The sequence below is a fragment of the Neovison vison genome, chromosome 7 (assembly GCF_020171115.1).
Source record: "Neovison vison isolate M4711 chromosome 7, ASM_NN_V1, whole genome shotgun sequence".
In the NCBI taxonomy this organism is placed as follows: domain Eukaryota; kingdom Metazoa; phylum Chordata; class Mammalia; order Carnivora; family Mustelidae; genus Neogale; species Neogale vison.
This window is the reverse complement of record NC_058097.1, coordinates 90,368,439-90,392,619: the sequence shown is the minus strand read 5'-3', so window position 1 is coordinate 90,392,619 and position 24,181 is coordinate 90,368,439. Positions and strand designations below refer to the sequence as shown.

General features: G+C 38.6%; 1 long non-coding RNA gene across 1 annotated transcript in view; it reads left to right on the top strand.

Moving 5' to 3' along the window:
* The window catches only part of LOC122913944, a 32,490-nt gene that overhangs the window by 6,659 nt on the left and 1,650 nt on the right, over positions 1-24,181 (top strand). The window contains exon 2 of the long non-coding RNA XR_006385752.1: positions 3,405-3,510. This is a non-coding gene — a long non-coding RNA (uncharacterized LOC122913944). The remainder of the gene's footprint in view (positions 1-3,404; positions 3,511-24,181) is intronic.

Here is a 24,181-nt window from a genome sequence, read left to right as displayed (position 1 = left end):
TTTCATGTTTCTGTTGGCCATCTGGATGTCTCCTTTGCAGAAACGTCTGTTCATGTCCTCTGCCCATTTCTTGATTAGATTATTTGTTCGTTGGGTGTTGAAATTGATATGTTCTTTATAGATTTTATTTTATTTTTTAAAAGATTTTATTTATTTATTTGAGAGAGAGAGAGAGAGCATGAGCGAGGAGAATGTCAGAGAACGAAGCAGACTCCCCATGGAGCTGGGATTCTGATGTGGGACTCGATCCTGGGACTCCGGGATCATGACCTGAGCCGAAGGCAGTCGTCCAACCAACTGAGCCACCCAGGCGCCCCATGTTCTTTATAGATTTTAGATACTAGCCTTTCATATGATATGTCATTTGCAAATATCTTCTCCCATTCTGTCAGTTGTCTTATGGTTTTGTTGACTGTTTCCTTTGCCGTGCAAAAGCTTTTGATTTTGATGAAGTCCCAATAGTTAAGTTTTGCGCTTGCTTCCCTTGCTTTTGGTGATGTTTTTCTAGGAAGAAGTTGCTGCACCTGAGGTTGAAGCGGTTGCTGCCTGTGTTCTTCTCAAGGATTTTGATGGATTACTTTATCATACTATTTCTAATTTCTTCGGCCACTTACTGAATAATAGCAACATTGTAACTACAGAAATTGTATGTCCTTGTGACTTTGTCAGAATATCCTAACTGAAGAAATATTTGTTTTAATTTTTTCTTGTTTAGTTATGCTGCTTTGTGAAGAAATCATTAAAGAGATACTTACTGCATTAGCTCAGCTATGTTGCCAGACCAACAAGTCACTATCTTGTCTATTTTTTTTTAATTTTGAGAAATATTTCTTAAAATTTCTATTTGAGAAATACTGGAGACAATATTATGTCAGCCTCCTCTTGTCACTTGTTAATATGTTTGAAGGAACACTCTGGGATATAATTTTATTAGTCTAAGCATATCCGTGAAATTATTTTTACAAACTGATTGGTAAAGGCTTAAGTAAACAGGATCACTAAAGGATAAACAGATCCTTTACGCAGTTCCACAAATACGAAATGCCATTTCCGTGAAGTACACTATACTGGGTGCTAGCTCTGTAGGTAAGGATATATATGAAAAAGTCCTAGCCCTTATGTAGTTCATAGATCAATGGTAAATAAGAGTCCCTTATAACTTTCATGATTTATATATTTCAAAGATATTTTAAGCTGAAAATGAAACAAACAGCTTAATGTTTATTTATGCATTATTCATAACAAGCTGGTCCCTTAGACATTGTTCAGAAGGAGTGCTAACCATTGTTAAATTCATACATCTCTGCTCCTCCTCTTCCTTCAAGGTTAAGAACTGTGGATGATAAAATCATCTCAAAGGCAAATCAAAAAACCTCTGAGAAGCATGCCACCCTCCTTATTCCCCAAGTGCAACTGGCAGGTTTAGTCAGACCAACTAAATCCTTTCTGAAATTTATGAAAATCAGACCATGAGTTTCACATGAGGCTATGTACTATATGTAGCACCCAAATCTCCCCCCTCCTCCTCTTCCTCCCCCTTCTGCTCTTCCTCCTCCACCTCCTCCTCCTCCTACCGTTCCTCCTCCTCCTCTTCCTCCTCCTCCATATTCTTCTTTGTGGTATAAAAGCATAAGCACCTTTTCATTTTTAAACATAAACTTTACACCCAGTGCCGGCCTTGAACTGAAAGACCCTGAGATCAAGAATCACATGTTCGACTGACTGAAACAGCCCAGGTAACCCTACATTTCTGGATATAGATTCTTACTCCTCTATGATCACCATCCAGCATATCATAATCAATTGTGTGTGGTGCTTTTTATATCTTTTTCTATGTAATTTCTTTTCTCATCAGTTCTCTTTACTATTTCACTATGGCTAGCACAGTAAATACTTGTGAAATATGTGAGGGAATAAATGAGTGAGTGAATGAATGAATGGATGGATGATTGAATGAATAATGCTTTACCCTTCTGCCATCCCCTGCTGAGCATTTCCCAACTGTGTTTGTTCTCTGTGCTATTCGCTTCCAATCGTCCCCCAACCTGTGACTGTAGTTGACTCAACCCCTCAACCCCCAACCTGTAAACAGTGTCTCTAGAAGCTCTCTGTTGTCTATTGTCTCCTCACATTTCTCATGCTTGGTGCTTTCTATGACGTTGTGTTCTGTGCAACACTCCGTATCACAGTGACTTCTAGTATCTGCCTAGAAATATGTCTAAACCTTTCATTTAAATTGTTCAATTTTGTTTTACTATTTCAGTGTTGTCTTCCCATCCCCCCTTCTGAGTCTTTAGATTTTGAAATTCTACCCCTACTAAAGTCTACAGAAGTCTTTGAGTGCTTCACATCTATCACCCTGTCTAATTCTCCCTGTCACTTTAGGATGCACACATAAGAAAATAGATTCCAGTTGGATGGTCAATGGCTCGGCCCTGCAGCTGAGATGGTTGAACCTGATTTCAGAGGGGTCTGTTTCCGCCCTGCTGTGCATCACCACCTGGCCCAGTTTTGGCCACCTTCTGCCTTCGTGTATTTGAAAGACAAAAACACTGACTGATGATGTGCCTTGACATAGAGCACTCTCTCGTAAGAAGTACGAACAATCCCATTAAGTTTCCTTGCCCTTGTTGTGCCATGAGGACTTTCAAATGACTCTCTAATGAAGGAGCTTCATGCAGTAATGGGAACTGCCATGTGTACACATGTATTGGCGCTTGGCAATGCTTAAGTATATATGTCTTGCTTCCCAATATTGTTCAAATCCCCTCTGGTTATTTCCATCTTCTGTTCTCTTATTTTCACTGCACTAATGCCATTCTGTGTCTTCTTCCTCTCCAAAGCAAGTCAAGCATTGCCAGTAGCTTGGCCTGCACTTTGACATTTTCAATATCATCTCCTTCTGTCTCATTTGATGGCACTGTTACTCTTGCCAAAGCTTTCCTGGAGAAGCCTTTATAGATTTTAAATATTCTCATGTTTGTTTTTCCGCTACTGTAAAAATGAGTTATCAGCAGAAGGCACCTAGGCTTATTAACTAACCTCCAATAGCATCTCTTTTTCACATCATTTCCATTTGTCTTCTCTCTGATTTGTTATTTATTTTCTGTTAAGAAGGTCTACAGAGAAAACACAAAAATAAAGGACTGTGTGGGTAAACTTGCCTCCTGCTCCTTGTCACATTAATTTATTTCTTCCCCCAACCAGTGAGCATTAGAATGGGGGTCACTTATAAAATAAGTGACTTATAAATCACTTATAAATAGTCATTTATTTTTGCAGCTTATTTGACAAACATTATTTTGGGTCCAGATTTACAGAAATAATCATTGTAGTTCAACAGCAAAGCCATATTTTTAAATAAACTAATAATTTTACCACCTCTCTATTTTGGTCTGTTTCAGATCTCCTCTGAAATTCACAATCAGCCATTTGGATGTCTGACACATCATTTGCCCAGTACATCATGCCTTCTGCTAAGCTTTCCAACCATTGGAGCAACATGTCTATGTAAGTCTTCTGATCAGTACTCAGTTATGCTCCTGGTCTCTGGGTTATAATGCCTCTCTTCTCTCTTTTGTAATTATTACTGGTAGTTTTCCTTCTGTTGACCTTTTGCCCTTTTATTCATATACCTTTAATCCAAAAGCTTTTTAGAATTCCTTTAGTTTAAAAAGCTGAAAGACGCAGTGGAAAACCATCAAATGTCAAGCCCAAGAGAAATATCACATTCTACCTTAATCACTCTGTGAGAATTTTTAGTTGATATGTTTGCCATAAAATAATTTTTAGCTTCTCTCAGGAAGGTATGTGTTATGGTGAGTGCTGTGAAGTGGCTAAACTAGGCTATTCACACACTCATACCCCTGGGACTAATAATACATTATATGTTAAGAAAAATTAAAGATTAAAACATAATTTTTAACTTCTTGATTAACTTATTGGCATTGGCACACATAATTTCTGTTTTATGTAACATATCATTTTCTTTTTTAAAGAATTCTTTTTTTTGTATTCTTACTGTTTTTTTTTTGAATAAATGCTCTTTTTTTTTAAAAGATTTTATTTATTTATTTGAGAGAGAGAGACAGTGAGAGAGAGCATGAGAGGGGAGAAGGTCAGAAAGCGAAGCAGACTCCCCATGGAGCTGGGAGCCCGATGTGGGACTCGATCCCGGGACTCCAGGATCACGCCCTGAGCCAAAGGCAGTCGTCCAACCAACTGCGCCACCCAGGCGTTTACTGTTTATTTTTAATATGTGAAAATCAATCCTAATTTCCTTTTCTTTGTACATTCCATGTTTTCTGTATTACATTTTGTTCTTTTCTGACCTTTTCTTTATACTTTCTACCTTGATGGTGTAGACAGATTGTCTCACCTGTACTCAGATTTTTGCTATGTTGGCCTTAACTTATTTTCTCTCCTTTGCTGTTCTGTTCTTACATTCTCCATCAAAATTTTCTGCAGTCTTATAGAATATTGACTTTCTCCTTGAAAAACTTGTCTCTACTCAGCCCCTTTCAAAACCATTCTTCATATCACTTTTAACTTTTTCACTCAATCTCTGACATCTTAAAAAGGCCATCCAACATTCACTCTCTTAATCCAACCTCCTAGGAAGTTCGCCCTGTTCTCACAACTAATCCTCTGTTTACCATTATATGTTAATTTTTTTGCTCTAAAACAATCCTACAAAAACCTTTATAGACTTTATTGAAAGGAAATATAATATGCTATGAATTATCCAAAGGCAGGGGGAAAGGACGGAAGTAGAGAGGCAGGTTTCCCATGAATTCTTCCTGGAATTGTTCTGCCTGCAAGGTTGTGGCCCATGCAGATACTCAGGCACTTTTTACTGTAAGTGGTACTTGGGAAGGTGGGTCGCTCATTACCTTTTTGGACAGACCTGTAAGAGAAAAAGAGGGTCTGCTGCTCTAGTGTCTGGACTTTGTTATCTTAAATCTCTGGGCTCATCTTCATCATCCTCCCCTTCAGGTGCAGTGAACTTTATGCCATTCCTCAAACCTTATTCTCCCTCACCTTAGGCCCTTCACACTGTTTCCTCTCCCTGCAACAATTTGACCTCTCATCCCAGCATCCAGTCATCACACTTGATGCATCAGGCTTCAGTTTAGATGGGTCTTTCCTGTTCTCATTCCTTGGGTTAGAGAGTTCTCATATGTGTTCTCATTAGCACCTTAAATACAATGCACGGTAGCTTTTGTCATGCTTTATTATAACTATTTGATTCCTTGTGCCAGTCTTTAAGTTTTCTGAGAACATGCTCATCTCAGAGGCATATTAAACATGATGCCAAGAGGTACAATCTTATTACCTATGACTTTTACTGGCTTACAGTCTTAGGAGAGTGACCCAGCTCAGACCTTCATTTACTCACCTATACATCAGTGGTGCTATTATACTGGTCTCAGTATTTTGTGTTTCTGATAATCAAATGCTTAGAAAAATTCCCAGCCTGACTCTTAGTGAGTACTCTGTAATGTTGTCTACAAAGCTTACTATAAAAGCAAATATATATATATATATATATATATATATATATATATGTGTGTGTGTATACACACATATATATACACACACACATATATATACACACATATATATAGTTTATATAGCTTATTGTATATGCTATGTATTACTCAATAATTGTATATTATTATTATCAGTCACAGACATATTCCCAGGATATGTAGCACAATAATTTCCATAGAATAGTGCTATATCCATGTTTGTTGAATAAAAGAACTAAAGGAGAATGTATCCAAATATGAATTTTCCACAGTCCACTTTTAAAAAAATAAGACTTATTTATTTAATTTAGAATGAAAGAGAGATAGTGGGAAGTGCACATGAACATGGGAAGGGCAGAAAGAGAAGGAGAGAAACTCAATCAAATTTCATGCTGAGTGTGGAGCTGGCATGGGACTCATCTCACAAGCCTGAGATCATGACCTGAGACAAAATCTAGAGCCAGATCTTAACCATTAGAACATGCCAGGTGTCCCTTCCACAATCCACTTGTGCAGTGCAATGAATATTGCATTGAATGCAATGGATATTGCATTCTTTGGCTTGGTCTCTAATCAAATCTTATAAGGTGGTATAAGGAAGGTCTAAGCCATAGGTCTTTTAGAGAAGTGTATTTTTAAAAATGTATTTATTTATTTGATGGAAATATCACAAGTAGGCAGAGAGGCAGGCAAAAGAAGAGGGAGAAGGGGACTTTCCACTGAGCAGAGAGCCAAATATGAGCCTTGATCCCAGGACCCTGAGATCATGACCTGAGCTGAAGGCAGGGGCTTAAACCACTGAGCCACCCAGGTGCCCAGAAGGTGTATTTTCATTTGTAATGTTAACATTTTGGTGTTTTCCATATACTAATAATAAATGATAATAGGAATAAAAATTCTAGTATAAAGGTAACATTTATTTAGTACTACCTGTTTGCCAAGTCTTGTTCCAAGTATTTTACATACGTAAACCCACTTAGTTTTCACAAAAAGCCCATAAGTACTATGTGTATTTGCACTTCATAAATGAAGAATCTGAGTAACAGGTCCTAACAATTGCTTTTTATTAAAAATATATTGAATAAAAAATAGAAAAAATAAGCAGAATATTATAGTCAATGTAATCAGATAAAGATCATTAATTTTCAATATAGTAGGTAATACAAGATCCAAGGAGGGAAAGAGAGTCATGATATGTGATATTCTGAATTGTGTCTTCTGACACTGTCTAAATACTTTACACTTATTGTATAATGTAGGTCTCAAATTATTTGCATAGTTCCTATTATTGGCTCAGTTTTATAGAAAAGGAAACCAAGGTTCAGATGGAATCAAAAGAGACTCAAGGTCACAGACTTACAAACTGAAAAAGGAAATTCAAGAGATCAATAAAAATCACAAAAAAAATTCAAACTTACTAGTTAAGAAATGCAAATTAGGGGGTGACAAAATGGCGGGGTACGAGGAAGAGGCGTCTTTTCAGCTGGTACCCCAAAGTGAGCTGATTACCTACCAAAGAACTCCGATCACCCATGAAATCAGACTGAGATCAGAATTATACACGTCTGGATCTCTACAGGGGCAGAAGACGCCAATGAGCAGGTAAAGCGGAATGGGAACAGCGGACTGATATCGGAAGATAAACAAAAGGGGGAGGGAGCCACCACAGGTGACCGGTGCAAAAGTAATACCCAGATACGAGCGAGAGTGCACTGCATCTGGGGACCAGCATTAACTTGGAGACTGGTTGAAAGCACTCCAAAAGAGCAAAGGATCGCGGGGGCAAATTGTGGGAATCGGGGCGGCTAGGGACAGGGGCTTAAGTCCCCGGTCCCAGACGACCTCCCGGGCGTGGAGGCAGAGAGAGTGCGGCGGAGAAACTGGCTCCTGGTCCCTAAGCCACCAGCGCGCCCCAGAGCGTGGGGGTTCCGGCTCCTGTGAGGGGATGGGAGCTGCGCCGGTCTGCAGAATGCACACTAGCCCTACCACAAAGCTTGAGATGCGCGCGCACGTCCCTCCAGCTCTCCTGGGTTTCTAAGGCCCGGGGGCGCTTCATGACCCGCACCATTGTTTCAAAGTCTAAGCCGCGCACGCGCGAAACTCTTCCCCAGACAGAGGAGCGCAAAAGCCCAGCCTGCGGCTTACGGACCAGCGCCCCGTTCTCAGTGCCCCAGACGCGCGCCCGACCTACAGCCGCCTGTGAAAAGAGGTGCGCGCAAGCCGGGCACTCCCAGCCCGGGCCGGCGGCAAAATCTCAGTGTACGATCACTGCTTGGAACCTCTCTGGCGGTCAGGAGCTCCCAGACAGCCGCCACTGCCTTGGCTTTGGGGACGAGCAAAAGATCCTGCGCCCCCAGGGTCTTTAACTTGGAACTTGCACTGCTAGCGTCCAAGGGGGAATTTATTCAGCTTCTGCACCCAGACGGAGGCTTCTCTCTGAGACGGAGATCAGGAAGTGTTCCAGGGTGCACCTTGACTGCACCAGAGTTGATACATCCAGCTACATCTGTTCAGTCTTCTCCCACCAGAATGACGAGGAGGAGGAATGCCCAACAGAAGAAAAATACAGAGAATTAATGATCTGGAAGACATACAGATAGAGAGAAAGGATCAGGAGGAAGCCTGGAACAAACAGCTTAGATCCCACGAAAGCAGAATTAGGGAAATAAATGATGCCATGAAGCGTTCCAACGTCAGAATTATTGGAATTCCTGAAGGGGAGGAGAAAGAAAGAAGTCTAGAAGATATCGTGGAACAAGTCCTTCATGAAAATTTTCCGAATCTCGCGAATGAAACCAGCGTTCATGTACTAGAGGCTGAACGGTCTCCACCCAAGATTATACATTCCAAAAAAAAATCACGACACCTGATAGTCAAATTGAGAAATTATAATTGTAGGTATAATCTCTTGAAAGCTGCCAGGGCAAAGAGGCTCCTTACTAACAGAGGGAAGCCCATCAGAATAACGTCAGACCTGTCCACAGAGACCTGGCAAGCCAGAAGAGGCTGGCAAGATATATTCAGGGCACTAAATGAGAAGAACATGCAGCCAAGAATACTTTATCCAGCAAGACTGACATTCAAAATGGATGGAGAGATAAGAGTTTCCAAGTCCGGCAAGGCTTAAAAGACTATGCAACCACCAAGCCGACACTGCAGGAAATATTAAGGGGGGTTCTATAAAAGAGGAAAAATCCCAAGAATAGCATTGAACAGAAATATAGAGACATTCTACAGAAAGAAAGACATCAAAGGTAACTCGATGTCAATAAAAACGTATCTATCAATAATCACTCTCAATGTGAATGGCCTAAATGCACCCATAAAACGGCACAGGGTTGCAGATTGGATAAAATGACAGGACCCATCCATATGCTGTCTACAAGAGACCCATTTTGAACCTAAAGATACACGCAGACTGAAAGTGAAGGGGTGGAGAAGCATCTTTCATGCCAATGGGACTCAAAAGAAGGCTGGAGTAGCGATTCTCATATCAGACAAATTAGACTTCAAACTAAAGACTGTAGTCAGAGATACAGAAGGACACTACATAATCCTTAAAGGGACTATCCACCAAGATGATCTAACAATTGTAAATATCTATGCTCCCAATATGGGAGCAGCCAATTACTTAAGAAAACTGTTAATCAAGATAAAGAGTCATATTGATATGAATACACTAATCGTAGGACATCTTAACACGCCTCTTTCAGAACTAGACAGATCATCGAAGCAGAAAATCAATAAAGAAACAAGAGCATTGAATGACACATTGGACCAGATGGACCTCATAGATATATACAGAACATTCCACCCTAAAACAGCAGAATACTCATTCTTCTCAAGTGCACACGGAACCTTCTCCAGAATAGACCACATACTGGGTCACAAATCAGGACTCAGCCGATACCAAAAGACTGAGATTATTCCCTGCATATTCTCAGATCACAATGCTTTGAAACTGGAGCTCAATCACAAGGAAAAGTCCCGAAGGAACTCAAACACCTGGAAGCTAAAGACCACCTTGCTTAAGAATGCTTGGATCAACCAGGAGATCAAGGAAGAACTGAAACAATTCATGGAAACCAATGAGAATGAAGACACTTCGGTCCAAAACCTATAGGATACAGCAAAGGCGGTCCTAAGGGGAAAATATATAGCCATCCAAGCCTTGCTCAAAAAAAATTGAAAATCCAGAATACACCAGCTGTCTCTACACCTTAAAGAACTGGAGGATCAACAACAAATCAAACCAACTCCACACATAAGAAGGGAAATCATCAAGATTAGAGCTGCGATCAATGAGGGAGAAACCAGAGATACATTAGAACGTATCAATGAAACTAGAAGCTGGTTTTTTGCAAGAATCAATAAGATCGATAAGCCACTGGCTACACTAATCCGAAAGAAAAGAGAGAAATCCCAAATTCATAATATTATGAATGAAAAGGGAGAGATCACAACTAACACCAAGGAAGTAGAAACAATCATCAGAAGTTATTACGAACAGTTATATGCCAATAAGCTTAGCAACCTAGATGAAATGGATGCATTCCTGGAAAAATATAAACTACCAAAATTGAACCAGGAAGAAATCGACAACCTGAATAGACCAATATCTAATAACAAGATTGAAGCAGTGATCAAAAATCTCCCAAAAAACAAGAGCCCAGGACCTGACGGATTCCCTGGGGAATTCTACCAAACCTTCAAAGAAGAAATAACACCTATTCTCCTGAAGCTGTTTTGAAAAATTGAAGCAGAAGGAAAACTTCCAGACTCTTTCTATGAAGCCAGTATTACCCTGATCCCCAAACCAGGCAAGGACCATACCAAAAAGGAGAATTTCAGACCAATATCACTGATGAATATGGATGCTAAGATACTCAACAAGATCCTAGCCAACAGGATCCAACAGCACATTAAAATATTATCCACCATGATCAGTTGGGATTCATCCCTGGGCTACAAGGATGGTTCAACATTCGTAAATCAATCAATGTTATACAACAAATTAATATGAGAAGAGAGAAGAACCACATGGTCCTCTCAATTGATGCAGAAAAAGCATTTGACAAATCCAACATCCATTCCTGATTAACACGCTTCAAAGTATAGGGATAGAGGGAACATTCCTGAACCTCATCAAATCTATCTATGAAAGACCCACAGCAAATATCATCCTCAATGGGAAAAAGCTTGCAAGCTTCCCATTGAGATCAGGAACAAGACAAGGATGCCCACTTTCACCACTCTTGTTCAACATAGTATTAGAATTCCTAGCAACAGCAATCAGACAACAGAGAGAAATAAAAGGTATCCAAATTGGTAATGAAGAAGTCAAACTCTCTCTCTTCGCAGATGACATGATTCTTTATATGGAAAACCCAAAAGACTCCACCCCCAAACTACTAGAACTCATACAGCAATTCAGCAGCGTGGCAGGATACAAAGTCAATGTGCAGAAATCAGTGGCTTTCTTATACACTAACAATGAAAATACAGAAAGGGAAATTAGAGAATCGATTCCATTTACTAAAGCACCAAGAACCATAAGATACCTGGGAATAAACCTAACTAAAGAGGTAAAGGATCTGTACTTGAGGAACTATAGAACACTCATGAAAGAAATTGAAGAAGACACAAAAAGATGGAAGACCATTCCATGCTCTTGGATCGGAAGAATAAACATTGTTAAAATGTCTATACTGCCTAGAGCAATCTATACTTTTAATGCCATTCTGATCAAAATTCCACCGGCATTCTTCAAAGAGCTGGAGCAAATAATCCTAAAATTTGTATGGAATCAGAAGAGACCCCGAATTGCTAAGGAAATGTTGAAAAACAAAAATAAAGCTGGCGGCATCACCTTACCTGATTTCAAGCTTTATTACAAAGCTGTGATCACCAAGACAGCATGGTACTGGCATAAAAACAGACACATAGACCAGTGGAACAGAGTAGAGAGCCCTGATATGGACCCTCAACTCTATGGTCAATTAATCTTCGACAAAACAGGAAAAAATATACAGTGGAAAAAAGACAGTCTCTTCAATAAATGGTGCTGGGAAAACTGGACAGCTATATGTAGAAGAATGAAACTCGACCATTCTCTTACACCATACACAAAGATCAACTCAAAATGGATAAAAGACCTCAATGTGAGACAGGAATCCATCAGAATCCTAGAGGAGAACATAGACAGTAATCTCTTTGATTTCAGCCACAGCAACTTCTTTCAAGATACGTCTCCAAAGGCAAAGGAAACAAAAGCGAAAATAAACTTCTGGGACTTCATCAAAATTAAAAGCTTCTGCACAGCAAAGGAAACAGTCAAAGAAACAAAGAGGCAACCCACAGAATGGGAGAAGATATTTTCAAATGACAGTACAGACAAAAGGTTGATATCCAGGATCTATAATGAACTCCTCAAACTCAACCCACACGAAACAGACAAACACATCAAAAAATGGGCAGAAGATATGAACAGACACTTCTCCAATCAAGAAATACAAATGGCTATCAGACACATGAAAAAATGCTCATCATCATTAGCCCTCAGGGAGATTCAAATTAAAACCACATTGAGATATCACCTTACACCAGTTAGAATGGCCAAAATTAGCAAGACAGGAAACAACATGTGTTGGAGAGGATGTGGAGAAAGGGGAACTCTCTTACACTCTTGGTGGGAATGCAAGTTGGTGCCGCCTCTTTGGAGAACAGTGTGGAGATTCCTCAAGAAATTAAAAATAGAGCTTCCCTACGACCCTGCAATTGCACTCCTGGGTATTTACCCCAAAGATACAGATGTCGTGAAAAGAAGGGCCATCTGTACCCCAATGTTTATAGCAGCAATGGCCACAGTCGCCAAACTATGGAAAGAACCAAGATGCCCTTCAACGGATGAATGGATAAGGAAGATGTGGTCCATATACACTATGGAGTATTATGCCTCCATCAGAAAGGACGAATATCCAACTTTTGTAGCAACATGGACGGGACTGGAAGAGATTATGCTGAGTGAAATCAGTCAAGCAGAGAGAGTCAATTATCATATGGTTTCACTCATTTGTGGAGCATAACCAATAGCATGGAGGACAAGGGGCGTTAGAGAGGAGTAGGGAATTTGGGTAAATTGGAAGGGGAGGTGAACCATGAGAGACTATGGACTCTGAAAAACAGTCTGAGGGGTTTGAAGTGGGGGGGGTGGGAGGTTTGGGTACCAGGTGGTGGGTATTATAGAGGGCACAGCTTGCATGGAGCAATGGGTGTGGTGAAAAAATAATGAATACTGTTTTTCTGAAAATAAATAAATTGGGGGAAAAAAAAGAAATGCAAATTAGTAAAAAAAATACCATTTTCATTATCAAATAAAGCAAAATTTTTAAAACAATGTTGATTAATGATAAAAAAATGGTTATAGAACATACATAGCCAAGAATAGTTTTAAATGTCACAAACTGTATGATGAATATTTTGGGAATATATATATATATATATATATATATATATATATATATACACTTATATACACATATATATATATTTTAAACTTTTTTACCCCATTTCTTCTCCCACTGACTTGGGTCCCTTTTGACTTGGTTAGCATGCTTTTAATGGGGTTTTTGCCACACTTTTAGTATTTTATTCTCTCATTCATATATTCTTATCTAGATGAAATCACATGGCTGAAAAACTCACCAAAAAAAAAAAAAAAAGAAAAGAAAAGAAAAAATGAAGAACAAGAAGTACTGAAGGCTATGGACCTAATAAATTTAGACATTGGAAATATGACAGACTAGAGTTCAGAATGAAGATTCTCAAGGTGCTAGCTGTGCTCGAAAAAGGTATAGAAGATATTAGGGAAACCCTTTCTAGAGAAATAAAATCTCTTTCTGGAGAAATAAAATAACTAAAATCTAACAAAACTGAAAATTTAAAAAAAAACTATTAATGAGGTGCAATAAAAATGGAGCCTCTTATGGCTATTATAATTGAGGCAGAAGAGACAATTAATGTTATAGAAGAACAAGTGATGGAGAATAAAGAAGCTGAGCAAAAGAGAAACAAAGAAGTGCTGGACTATGAGGGGAGAATTCAAGAGATAAGTGATACCATAAGCGAAAAAAATTAAAATAATTGGGATTCCAGAAGAAGAAGAGACGGGGGGACAGAAAGCATATTGGAGAGAATTATAGAGAATTTCCTTAATATGGCAAAAGGAACAAGATTCAAATCCAAGAGGCACAGAAAACCCCCTTCAAAATCAATAAAAATTGACCACACCCTGTCATCTAGTAGTAGAAATACAAGTCTTAGAGACAAAGAGAAAATCCTGAAAGCAGCTTGGGACAAAAAGTCTGTAGCATACATGATATAAATATTATTTTGGCAGCAGACTGACCCACAGAGCATGGCATACCCGAAAGAACTGGTATGGTATATTCAGAGCACTAAATGAGGAAAACATGCAGCCAAGAATACTGTATCCAGCTAAGCTATCATTGAAAATAGAAGGAGAGACTAAAGCTTCCAGGAAAAACAAAAACTAAAAGAATGTGTAACACTAAACGAGCCCTACAGGAAATATTGAAATGGGTCCTCTAAGCAAAGAAAGAGCCTAGAAGTAGTATAGCAGAAAGGAGCAGAGACAATAACAGTAACAGTTACCTTACAGGCAATACGATGGCACTAAATTCATATCTTTCAATATTACGCTGAATGTATCCTTTCAAAAGTTACCCCGAATGTAAATGGTGTAAACGCCCCAATCAAAAGACACAGGATATCAGAATGGATACAAAAAGAAAACACATCAATATGTGATCTACAAGAAACTCATTTTAGCACCACAAACACCTCCATATTTAAAGTGAGGGAGTAGAAAACAACTTACCATGCTAATAGACATCAGAAGAAAGCTGGGGAGGCACACCGTATATCATATCATTTAGTTTTTAAGCCAAAAACTATAATAAGAGATGAAGAAGGACACTATATCATACTCAAAGGTCTGTCCAGCAAGAATATCTAACAACTTTAAATATCTATACCCCTAACATGGGAGCTGCAAACTATATAAACCAATTAACAACAAAATAAAAAAAACACATCAACAATAATACAATAATAGTAGGGGACTTTAACACTCTCCCCATGGATATGGATAGATCATCCAAGCAAAAGTTCAACAAGGAAATAGAGGCCTTAAATGACACACTGGAGTAGATGGACATCACAAATATATTTAGAACATTCCATCCAAACGTAACAGAATACACATTCTTCTCTAGCGCACATGGAACGTTCTCCAGTATAGATCACATCCTGGGTCACAAATCAAGTCTCAATCAGTACCAAAGATTTGGGGTCATTCCCCGCATATTTTAAGACTACAATGTTCAGAACATAGAACTCAATAACAAGAAGAAAGTTGGAAAGAACCCAAACACATGCATGCTAAAGAGCATCCTATTTAAGGATGAATGGCTCAACCAGGAAATTAAAGAAATTGAAAGAATTCATGGAAACAAATGATAATAAAAACAAGATCCTAGCAAAGAGAATCCAAAAGCACATTAAAAAGATTATCCACCATGATCAGGTGAGATTCATCCCTCGGCTACAAGGATGGTTCAACATAAGCAAATCAATCAATGTGATAACAACAAATCAACAAGAGAAGAGAGAAGAACCACATGGTCCTCTCAATCGATGCAGAAAAAGCATTTGACGAAATCCAGAATCTGTTCCTGATTAAAACACTTCAGAATATAGTGATAGAAGTTCCAGATAGATTCTGGAACTTCATAAAATCTATCTATGAAAGACCCGCAGCAAATATAATCCTCAATGGGAAAAAGGTTGCAGCCTTCCTGTTGAGATCTGAAACACGACAAGGATGCCCACTTTCACCACTCTTGATCAACATAGTATTTGAAGTCCTAGCAACAGCAATCAGACAACAAAGATAAATAAAAGGTATCCAAATTGGCAGTGAAGAAGTCAAAGTCTCTCTCTTCGCAGATGATATGATTCTCTATATGGAAAACCCAAAAGACTCTACCCCCAAACTACTAGAACTCATACAGCAATTCAGCAACGTGCCAGGATACAAAGTCAATGTACAGAAATCAATGACTTTCTTATACACTAACAATGAAAATACAGAAAGGGAAATTAGAGAATCGATTCCATTTACTATAGCACCAAGAAACATAAGATAACTGGGAATAAACCTAACCAAAGTGGTAAAGGATCTGTACTCGAGGAACTACAGAACACTCATGAAAGAAATTGAAGAAGACACAAAAAGATGGAAGACCATTCCATGCTCTTGGATCAGAAGAATAAACACTGTTAAAATGTCTATACTGCCTAGAGCAATCTATACTTTTAATGCCATTCCGATCAAAATTCCACTGGTATTCTTCAAAGAGCTGCAGCAAATAATCCAAAAATTTGTATAGAATCAGAAGGGACCCCGAATCACTACGGAAATGTTGAAAAACAAAACTGGGGGCATCACGTTACCTCATTTCAAGCTTTACTACAAAGCTGGGATCACCAAGACAGCGGGGTACTGGCATAAAAACAGACACATATATCAATGGAACACAGTAGAGAACCCAAATATGGACCCTCACCCCTATGGGCAAACAATCTTCGACAAGGCAGGTGAAAATATACAGTGGAAAAAAGGTAGTCTTTTCAATAAATGGTGCTGGGAAAACGGGCAGCTATATGTAGAAGAATGAAACTCCACCATTCTCTTACACCGTATACAAAGATAAACTCAAAATGAATGAAAGACCTCAAGGTGAGACAGGAATCTATCAGAAACCTAGAGGAGAACATAGGCAGTAATCTCTTCGATATCAGCCACAGCAACTTCTTTCAAGATATGTCTCCAAAGGCAAAGGAAACAAAAGCAAAAATGAATTTTTGGGACTTTATCAAAATAAAAACCTTCTTCACAGCAAAGGAAACAGTCAAAAAATCAAAGAGGCAACCCACGGATTGGGAGAAGATATCTGCAAATGACAGTACAGACAAAAGATTGATATCCAGGATCTATAATGAACTCCTCAAACTCAACACAAACAAAACAGACAATCATATCAAAAAATGGGCAGAAGTTATGAAGAGACACTTCTCCAATGAAGACATACAAATGGCTATCAGACACATGAAAAAAAGGTTCATCATCACTAGCCATCAGGGAGATTCAAATTAAAATCACATTGAGATATCACCTTACACCAGTTAGAATTGCCAAAGTTAACAAGACAGGAAACAACATGTGTTGGAGAGGATGTGGAGAAAAGGGACCCCTCTTACACTGTTGGTGGGAATGCAAGTTGGTTCAGCCTCTTTGGAGAACAGTGTGGAGATTCCTCATGAAATTAAAAATATAACTTCCCTATGTCCCTGCTATTGCACTCCTGGGTATTTGCCCCAAAGATACAGATGTTGTGAAAAGAAGGGCCATCTCTACCCCAATGTTTATAGCAGCAATGGCCACAGTCGCCAAGCTGTGGAAATAATCAAGAAGCCCTTCAACGGACGAATGGATAAGGAAGATGTGGTCCATATACACTATGGAGTATTATGCCTCCATCAGAAAGGATGAATACCCAACTTTTGTAGCAACATGGACAGGACTGGAAGAGATTATGCTGAGTGAAATAAGTCAAGCAGAGAGAGTCAATTATCATATGGTTTTCCTTATTTGTGGAACATAACAAACAGCATGGAGTACATGGGGAGTTAGAGAGGAGAAGGGAGTTGGGGATAATTGGAAGGTGAGGTGAATCAAGAGAGATTATGGGGGCGCCTGGGTGGCTCAGTTGGTTAAGCTGCTGCCTTCGGCTCAGGTCATGATCTCAGGGTCCTGGGATTGAGTCCCACATCGGGCTCTCTGCTCAGTAGGGAGCCTGCTTCCCTCTCTCTCTCTCTCTGCCTGCCTCTCTGCTTACCTGTGATCTCTCTCTGTCAAATAAATAAATAAAATATTTTAATAAAAAATAAAAAAAAGAGAGATTATGGACTCTGAAAAACAATCTGAGTTGTTTGAAGTGGCGGGGGAGTGGGAGGCTGGGGTACCAGGTGGCGGGTATTATAGAGGGCATGGACTGCATGGAGCACCGGGTGTGGTGAAAAAATAATGAATATTGTTATGCTGAAAATAAATGAAAAATAAATTAAAAAAAAAAAACAATGGTTCAACATTTGTGGGACACAGCAAAAGCAGTCCTGAGAGGAAAGTATATAGTGATTCAAGCCTTTTTTCAAGAAACAAGAAAGGTCTCAAATACACAACCTAACCCTACACTTAAAGGAGCTGGATAAAGAACAACAAAGAAAGCCTAAACCCATCCAGAGAAAAGAAATAGTACAGATCAGCAGAAATAAATGAAATAGAAACCACAAAAAAAAAAGAAAGAAAGAAAAAGAAAGAGTAGACAGAATCAGCGAAACTAAGAGCTAGTTCTTTGGAAGAATTAATATGTTTGATAAATCCCTGGCCAGACTTTTCAAAAACAATGAGAAAGGACCCAAATAAATAAAACCATCAATGAAAGAGGAGAGATCACAAGCAACACTAAAGAAACACAAACAATTATAAGAACATATTTATGAGCAAATATATGTCCTGGGAGCAAATATACATATCTGGAAGAAATGGATGCATTCCTAGGGATGTAAAGACTACAAAAACTGAACCAGGACGAAATAAAAAACCTAAACCGAACCATAACCAGTAAGGACATTGAAGCAGTCATCAAAAATCTCCCAACAAACAAGAGTCCAGGGCCAGAGGGCTTCCCAGGGAAATTCTATCAAACATTTAAAGAAGAATTAATACTTATTCTCCCCCAAAAAAAATTGAAGGAAAATTTCCAAACCCATTTTATGAGGCCAGCATTACCTTGATCCCAAAACCAGACAATGACCCCATCAAAAAACAGAATTACAGACCAGTATCCTTGATGAACACTGATGTGAAAATTTTCAACAAAATACTAGCCAGTAGGATTCAAGCATATATTAAAAGGATTAGTCACCACGACCAAGTGAGATTTATTCCAGGGCTGCCAGGATGGTTCAACATCTACAAATCAATCAATGCGTTACAATACATAAATAAAGGAAAGAACATGAACCGTATGATACTTTTAATAGATTCTGAAAAAGCATTTGACAACGTACATCTTTTCTTGATCAAAACTCTTCAAAGTGTGGGGAATGGTAGAGGGTACCTACCTCAATATCATCAAAGTCATCTTTGAAAAACCCACAGCAAATATCACTCTCAATGGAGAAAAATTCTCAATTTTTCTCCTAAGGTCAGGAACATGGCAGGGATGTCCATTATCACCACTGTTTTCACTGTTATTCAACATAGTACTAGAAGTCCTACCCTCAGCAATCAGACAACAAAAAGAAATTAAAGCCATCCAAATCAGCAAAGAAGAAATCAAACCATTATCTAGCACTGACACAAAGAGAGATCATCCATCATTATCCATTAACTGACTTGGTATAATATCCATAGTATATTTTATGTGTAAAAGGGAGTGAAAATATCATGAATATTATAATGAAAAAGTGGATTTTTTATGATATGAGGAAATTTTATCTATTGGTAGTCCCCTGGGACAGAACTTTATGTATATTTGAGAAAAATAATGGTTTAGAGCGGCGTAGAGCTATGAGGGCCATACTCAGGTAGCAGGTGCTTGTCTTCAAAAAAGGGCAGAGATTATGAACACAGGCATTTAGTTCATCAAGATGGGTTTGGACATATTGATGATGGGGTGCCAGCTCAGGAAGGACCAACCAAATCATTGTGTGTAACAAAATAAATATCTGAGTGATATCTGTTAAGAAGAGGCCAAATATTGGTGGAGGAAGTAGGGGAAGAAAATGTAGATAGCTCTCTGTTCAGGGTTGATAGTGTACTTGTGGGAGAAAACAAATTTTCGTGGTTATTTTTAAGTTGTTGTTTTTTTTTTTAATTGTGGGATGTGTGATATAAACAATTGCATTCATCTTCTCAGTAAAATCCAGAGTAAGTTTTGAGTAGCTCAACATAAATAAGAGTGTATGTTTCCAGAGTATAAATGAGAGAATATGCAGAATTATGTATCCAGCACAGAGACCATTACAGAGATGCTGATGTGAGAGGAAAAGAGACCAGTGATGTGTTTGTACCTTGAGCAAAAGTCAAGAGGGACAAGTGCTGGAGCTCTCCGTACAAAGCACCAAAGTGCATACAATGCAACAAACTGCCATTTTTGCTTTCTGTTTCTCCATTTTGAATTACATATAGCCTAATCTTTCATAACAAACATGTGCTGATAGCTAGGAAACATATTGGTTTCATTAAAAGAGCTATGCTCATCTGGTGGCTTATTTAGAGTTTCATCCATACTGACTGGGTGTGGATCATATGCCAGTTTTCATGTGTTTCTTGACTTTTAAAATTTTACTTGCTCAAAACACCCTTCAGCCTGACCGGGGTTTCCTTGAAACTGCATAAGTCCAAGATGCTCCTTACAAAGCCTTTTGTCCTTCCTTTCTCTTGGCCCACACATCACCCTGCATCATAGCATAAAGGTATCTCCACCTCCTCCCACTCCCTAGTAATACATCCTTTAGAGAGAGTGGCCCCACTGATCTCGTCCTGTCTGCCATCTACACCCAGAGGCCCTAAGTGATACTGCTGGTATCAAATAACTTCCAAGTCTGAGCATTTGACACACTTCTTGCTCATGTCATGAAACGTCAGTTATTCAATCCTGCCTGATACTCATGCCAGAAAATACTGCTTAGTAGGAATCAAGTGAGTACCATATTGATGGTGAACAAAAATAGCTAAGATCTCGAAGCATTTATTTGCCATGGTAGTTTTTGCTTTTGGTTCTCTTTGCTCCCCTGCTCCCAGCATGGCATCCCAACTAGAATCTCACCGATTCTCCAGAAACCTTAGTATTGGGTGCCTTGAAGTACAATTGCCTGTACCTGTGGGTGGCCTTCTTGGGTTTTCCATTAAAATTTTGAGTAAAGCTCATAAGCAAATATATTAATATATATCCTATATATACCACTTTAATTTGGTCAATATCTGCCAAATATTTTATGATATAACAGAAAAAAACATATGTAGTCTTATTTTTGATGTCCTAGCACCAAATGTCAGTCTCAAATAATATGTATTTAAGATAATTTAATTAATAGAACTTATTAATTTTATTAGTAGAAAATTCTGGAAGAAAGAGTTAAAAAAGTTTAATAAGAGCTGTTCTTGGATGGCACATTGAGCTATAAGTTTTTTTAAATAAATTGCATAAATGTTATGTATTTGGCATACATATTAGTTAGAGACCAATCCAGAGAAAAAGAGAACGCACCAATTATTTAAACAGAAACATTTGGTGTATGGAATTGTTAACCACATATTTGAGTATTGGGGTAGCAAAAAGAAAGCACAAAGACATTATGGTATAGAAACGGTTCAAATCAATTGCTACCCTCAGGGGTTAAGGAACAAAAAAAGAGATTTTAATTTTTAAACCATGGATGCTTGCAGAAGGGCTGATGACTTGGCCTATTTGGCTAGAGCTGAGCTGTGTACTTAGTGTAAGTCCTTCTGCGGCTCAGAGGGATCACAGTGCTTTCATCTTGACCTCAGATCATTCCGTCAATGCTGGTGTAACTGCAGGGAGTGCAGAAATGGACAGAAGCCATCCTGTACCACTTCTCCACATATCCCTATGGGGCTCACTTTGTGCTACCCCAAGGATGGAGTTGGAAACTCATGGGGAATGTGGTTGTCTGTTGTCTGAGATGACCCACAAACCCCAAAAAGAGAAGTATGGGTTGAAGCTTAGGACAACAATATAATACTTGGCAGAGAATATATCACTTCAAAGGGAAAAAAAAGCACCTACCATGTTTAATGAAGTAAACAGACCATTTAGTGCCTAGATGGGAGTCTATAGACAGTAGAAGATCATTGATGGAAGTCCAGGTTTACTTGGCCATTAACAAGCTAATTGGAACTAGCAAAATGTGATATAAAATCTCCACACACTATGACAAATTTATAAAAATAACAACAACAACAAGAGCTCAATAGACCTTCACAAGAGTAGGATATCTTGGGAAATTATTGTGAGATATAAAGTTTGAGGACGTGGCTTCCAGAAGTTGAGAAAGAGAGTTGAATTCAGAAACTGATATTACATTTTCAGAACTCAGATATTTTCTATTTAAAGCAGAAGCAGTTTGGTCTTTTGGTGACTGTATTCCTGATTTGACCCATTTTTCAGTAAATGAGTACACACACGGATAAAGTGATGACCCCTCGATTTGCACAGTGGTATCCATCAGGGTCCAGTAAAGAACTGGATTCCTTGGAATCATTGCAATGAGTAGAGTTTACTGAAGGTGAGCAAGCATGGGTCTGAGAACACAGAGATGAGCTACTGCTGGAAGCCACTGCATCCCCTGGGGACAAAAAACAAGGAGATAATCTGAAGACGAAGCTGTGCCTCTTCGAATTCTACAGTGTGGAGGAACATTGCAATTGCCCTCACTCCAGAGCTACAACCAGGAGTAAGAAGGAGAAATTCTGAAGCTTCCTCTAGGCTAGGCATATTCTGCCAGTGTTCAAGTGGGCTAACACTCACCTCTGGATATCTATTATAGTAGTCTTGGTTATGCAGAACAAGACTATAGCCTTTGCGTGTGAAGGTCAAGGCAAGCATGAATAGAGATTAATTTATACGAAGGATGATCAGCAAAAGAACTCCAAATGGTTTTCCAGTCCACCATTATAATACAACTTGTGAATGAGTAGCTCTCTTTTTAATTAATTAATTAATTAATTAATTTTTAATGACTGGACTGCTGTATACGGGTTATGACGAGTTTACAGGATAAGAACTAGTTTGGATGACTGGGAGGATTTATGTTCTGCCAACAGCCAGGATCCATCCACATTTCACATATTTTTAAAAAATGAAATATCTCATCATATTTCCTATGATAATAATTATCTATTCATTTTCATTGAACTCGCAGTGCCTATAAAATTTTTTACACATTTCTTGTGAAGAAAAACCACCACCTACCATAATGTGGGACCCTAATACAGGATTTTTGGTGAATCATCCTATGGAAAGTTGTTTACATATCAGAGAGTGAACAAAACAAATTATGGCAAATACAAGCAAAAGTAATAGGAACAAAATGCTAATACAAATCTTTTCCTTGTATTTTGTACAGAATATTATTTAGAAATGTGTTTGAGAGACGGTTAATACAGCTAGACTATATCAGAATGAAGTCTTTTTAAGATAAATTTTAGTTATCAGCTGTAATTGCGACATACTTTAGTGTTGTTTATAAAAGTATTCCCAAATTTTTGTATTCTAGAAACAAGTGAAAATGGCAATCCCCTGGTTCTTTACTTTGGCCAATAAAATGTGAATGGCTGTGTCATTTTCATTCCTAGGGGCACTTGAAGACACCCTCCCCACTGCCAGAGGTAGCAGCAATTCTGCAAAGACTGGCCACTGTGTAGGCTCAGGTCCTTAATGAGAAGAATGCAGGGAATCATAGCGGTTATGTTGTTTGAAGCCACCATAATGTGAGTTTATTTTACTGCAGGGTGATTTTGCTTGTGTTGTTTGGTAGAGCAGGAGTTCAAAACAAAAGCAGCTCATGCTTGCAAAGCCTGACATCAATGAAGGATGTGGTAGCGATGATATGATCAAGTTCTTCATGATGGTGGCTTAATGGCTTGAGAATATGCCTCCCAAGAGTGAACCTTTACTTTGTTACATATTTTACATTAAAAAAACAAGAATAAAACAGAACACCTGAGGCCTGAGAGACTCTTGGTAATGAAGGTTATTTGTGCATTATCGGCCTTTTGGTGAGGTGCTTGGGGGGACACTAACCTTTGCACTGAAGCCATCATGCAACACCTTGGTTGGAGGCAAACAGTGGGTTCCCAGATTTATGCAATGGTGTGAGCTTCACACAGCTCACACATCTGAGCTGTGGGACCTATTAAAAATAGGAAAAACAAAATGGAAAATACTCTTTTTTTTTAAACTAAGCCTTGGTTATCCATAGAGAATGATACTGAGGCTATGAATGCCTCAGACATCTGCAAAACACTGATTACTAAGGCATTCATAGCCTCAGTATCATTCTCTATGGATAACCAAGGCTTAGTTTAAAAAAAAAGAGTATTTTCCATTTTGTTTTAAAAGAAGCTCATTGACCATACATATAAAACACAAATATTAAAATGGGGAGAACTCATTCTGAAATTTTTCATAGAAATTTCAGAAGCAGAATGATTTCTTCAGAAAAGATACTTTGGCAAGATCACAAAAGGCATTGCACAGTAGGCCCTCAAAGTTTTATGCCAGCATTCATCCTGTAAACGTTCCAGAGAACCTGCATTATGATGGACAACTGTGCCAACTTCTGAGAATACAAATGTGAATGAGACATTTTCTCCTAAGTCTTGTGGGATTTCGAAACAACACATCAATGGAAACAGAGTGGAACTCTAGGGGAAGCATTTACATTGTTGGTCCAAAGCAAATTTACAGTCTAACGTT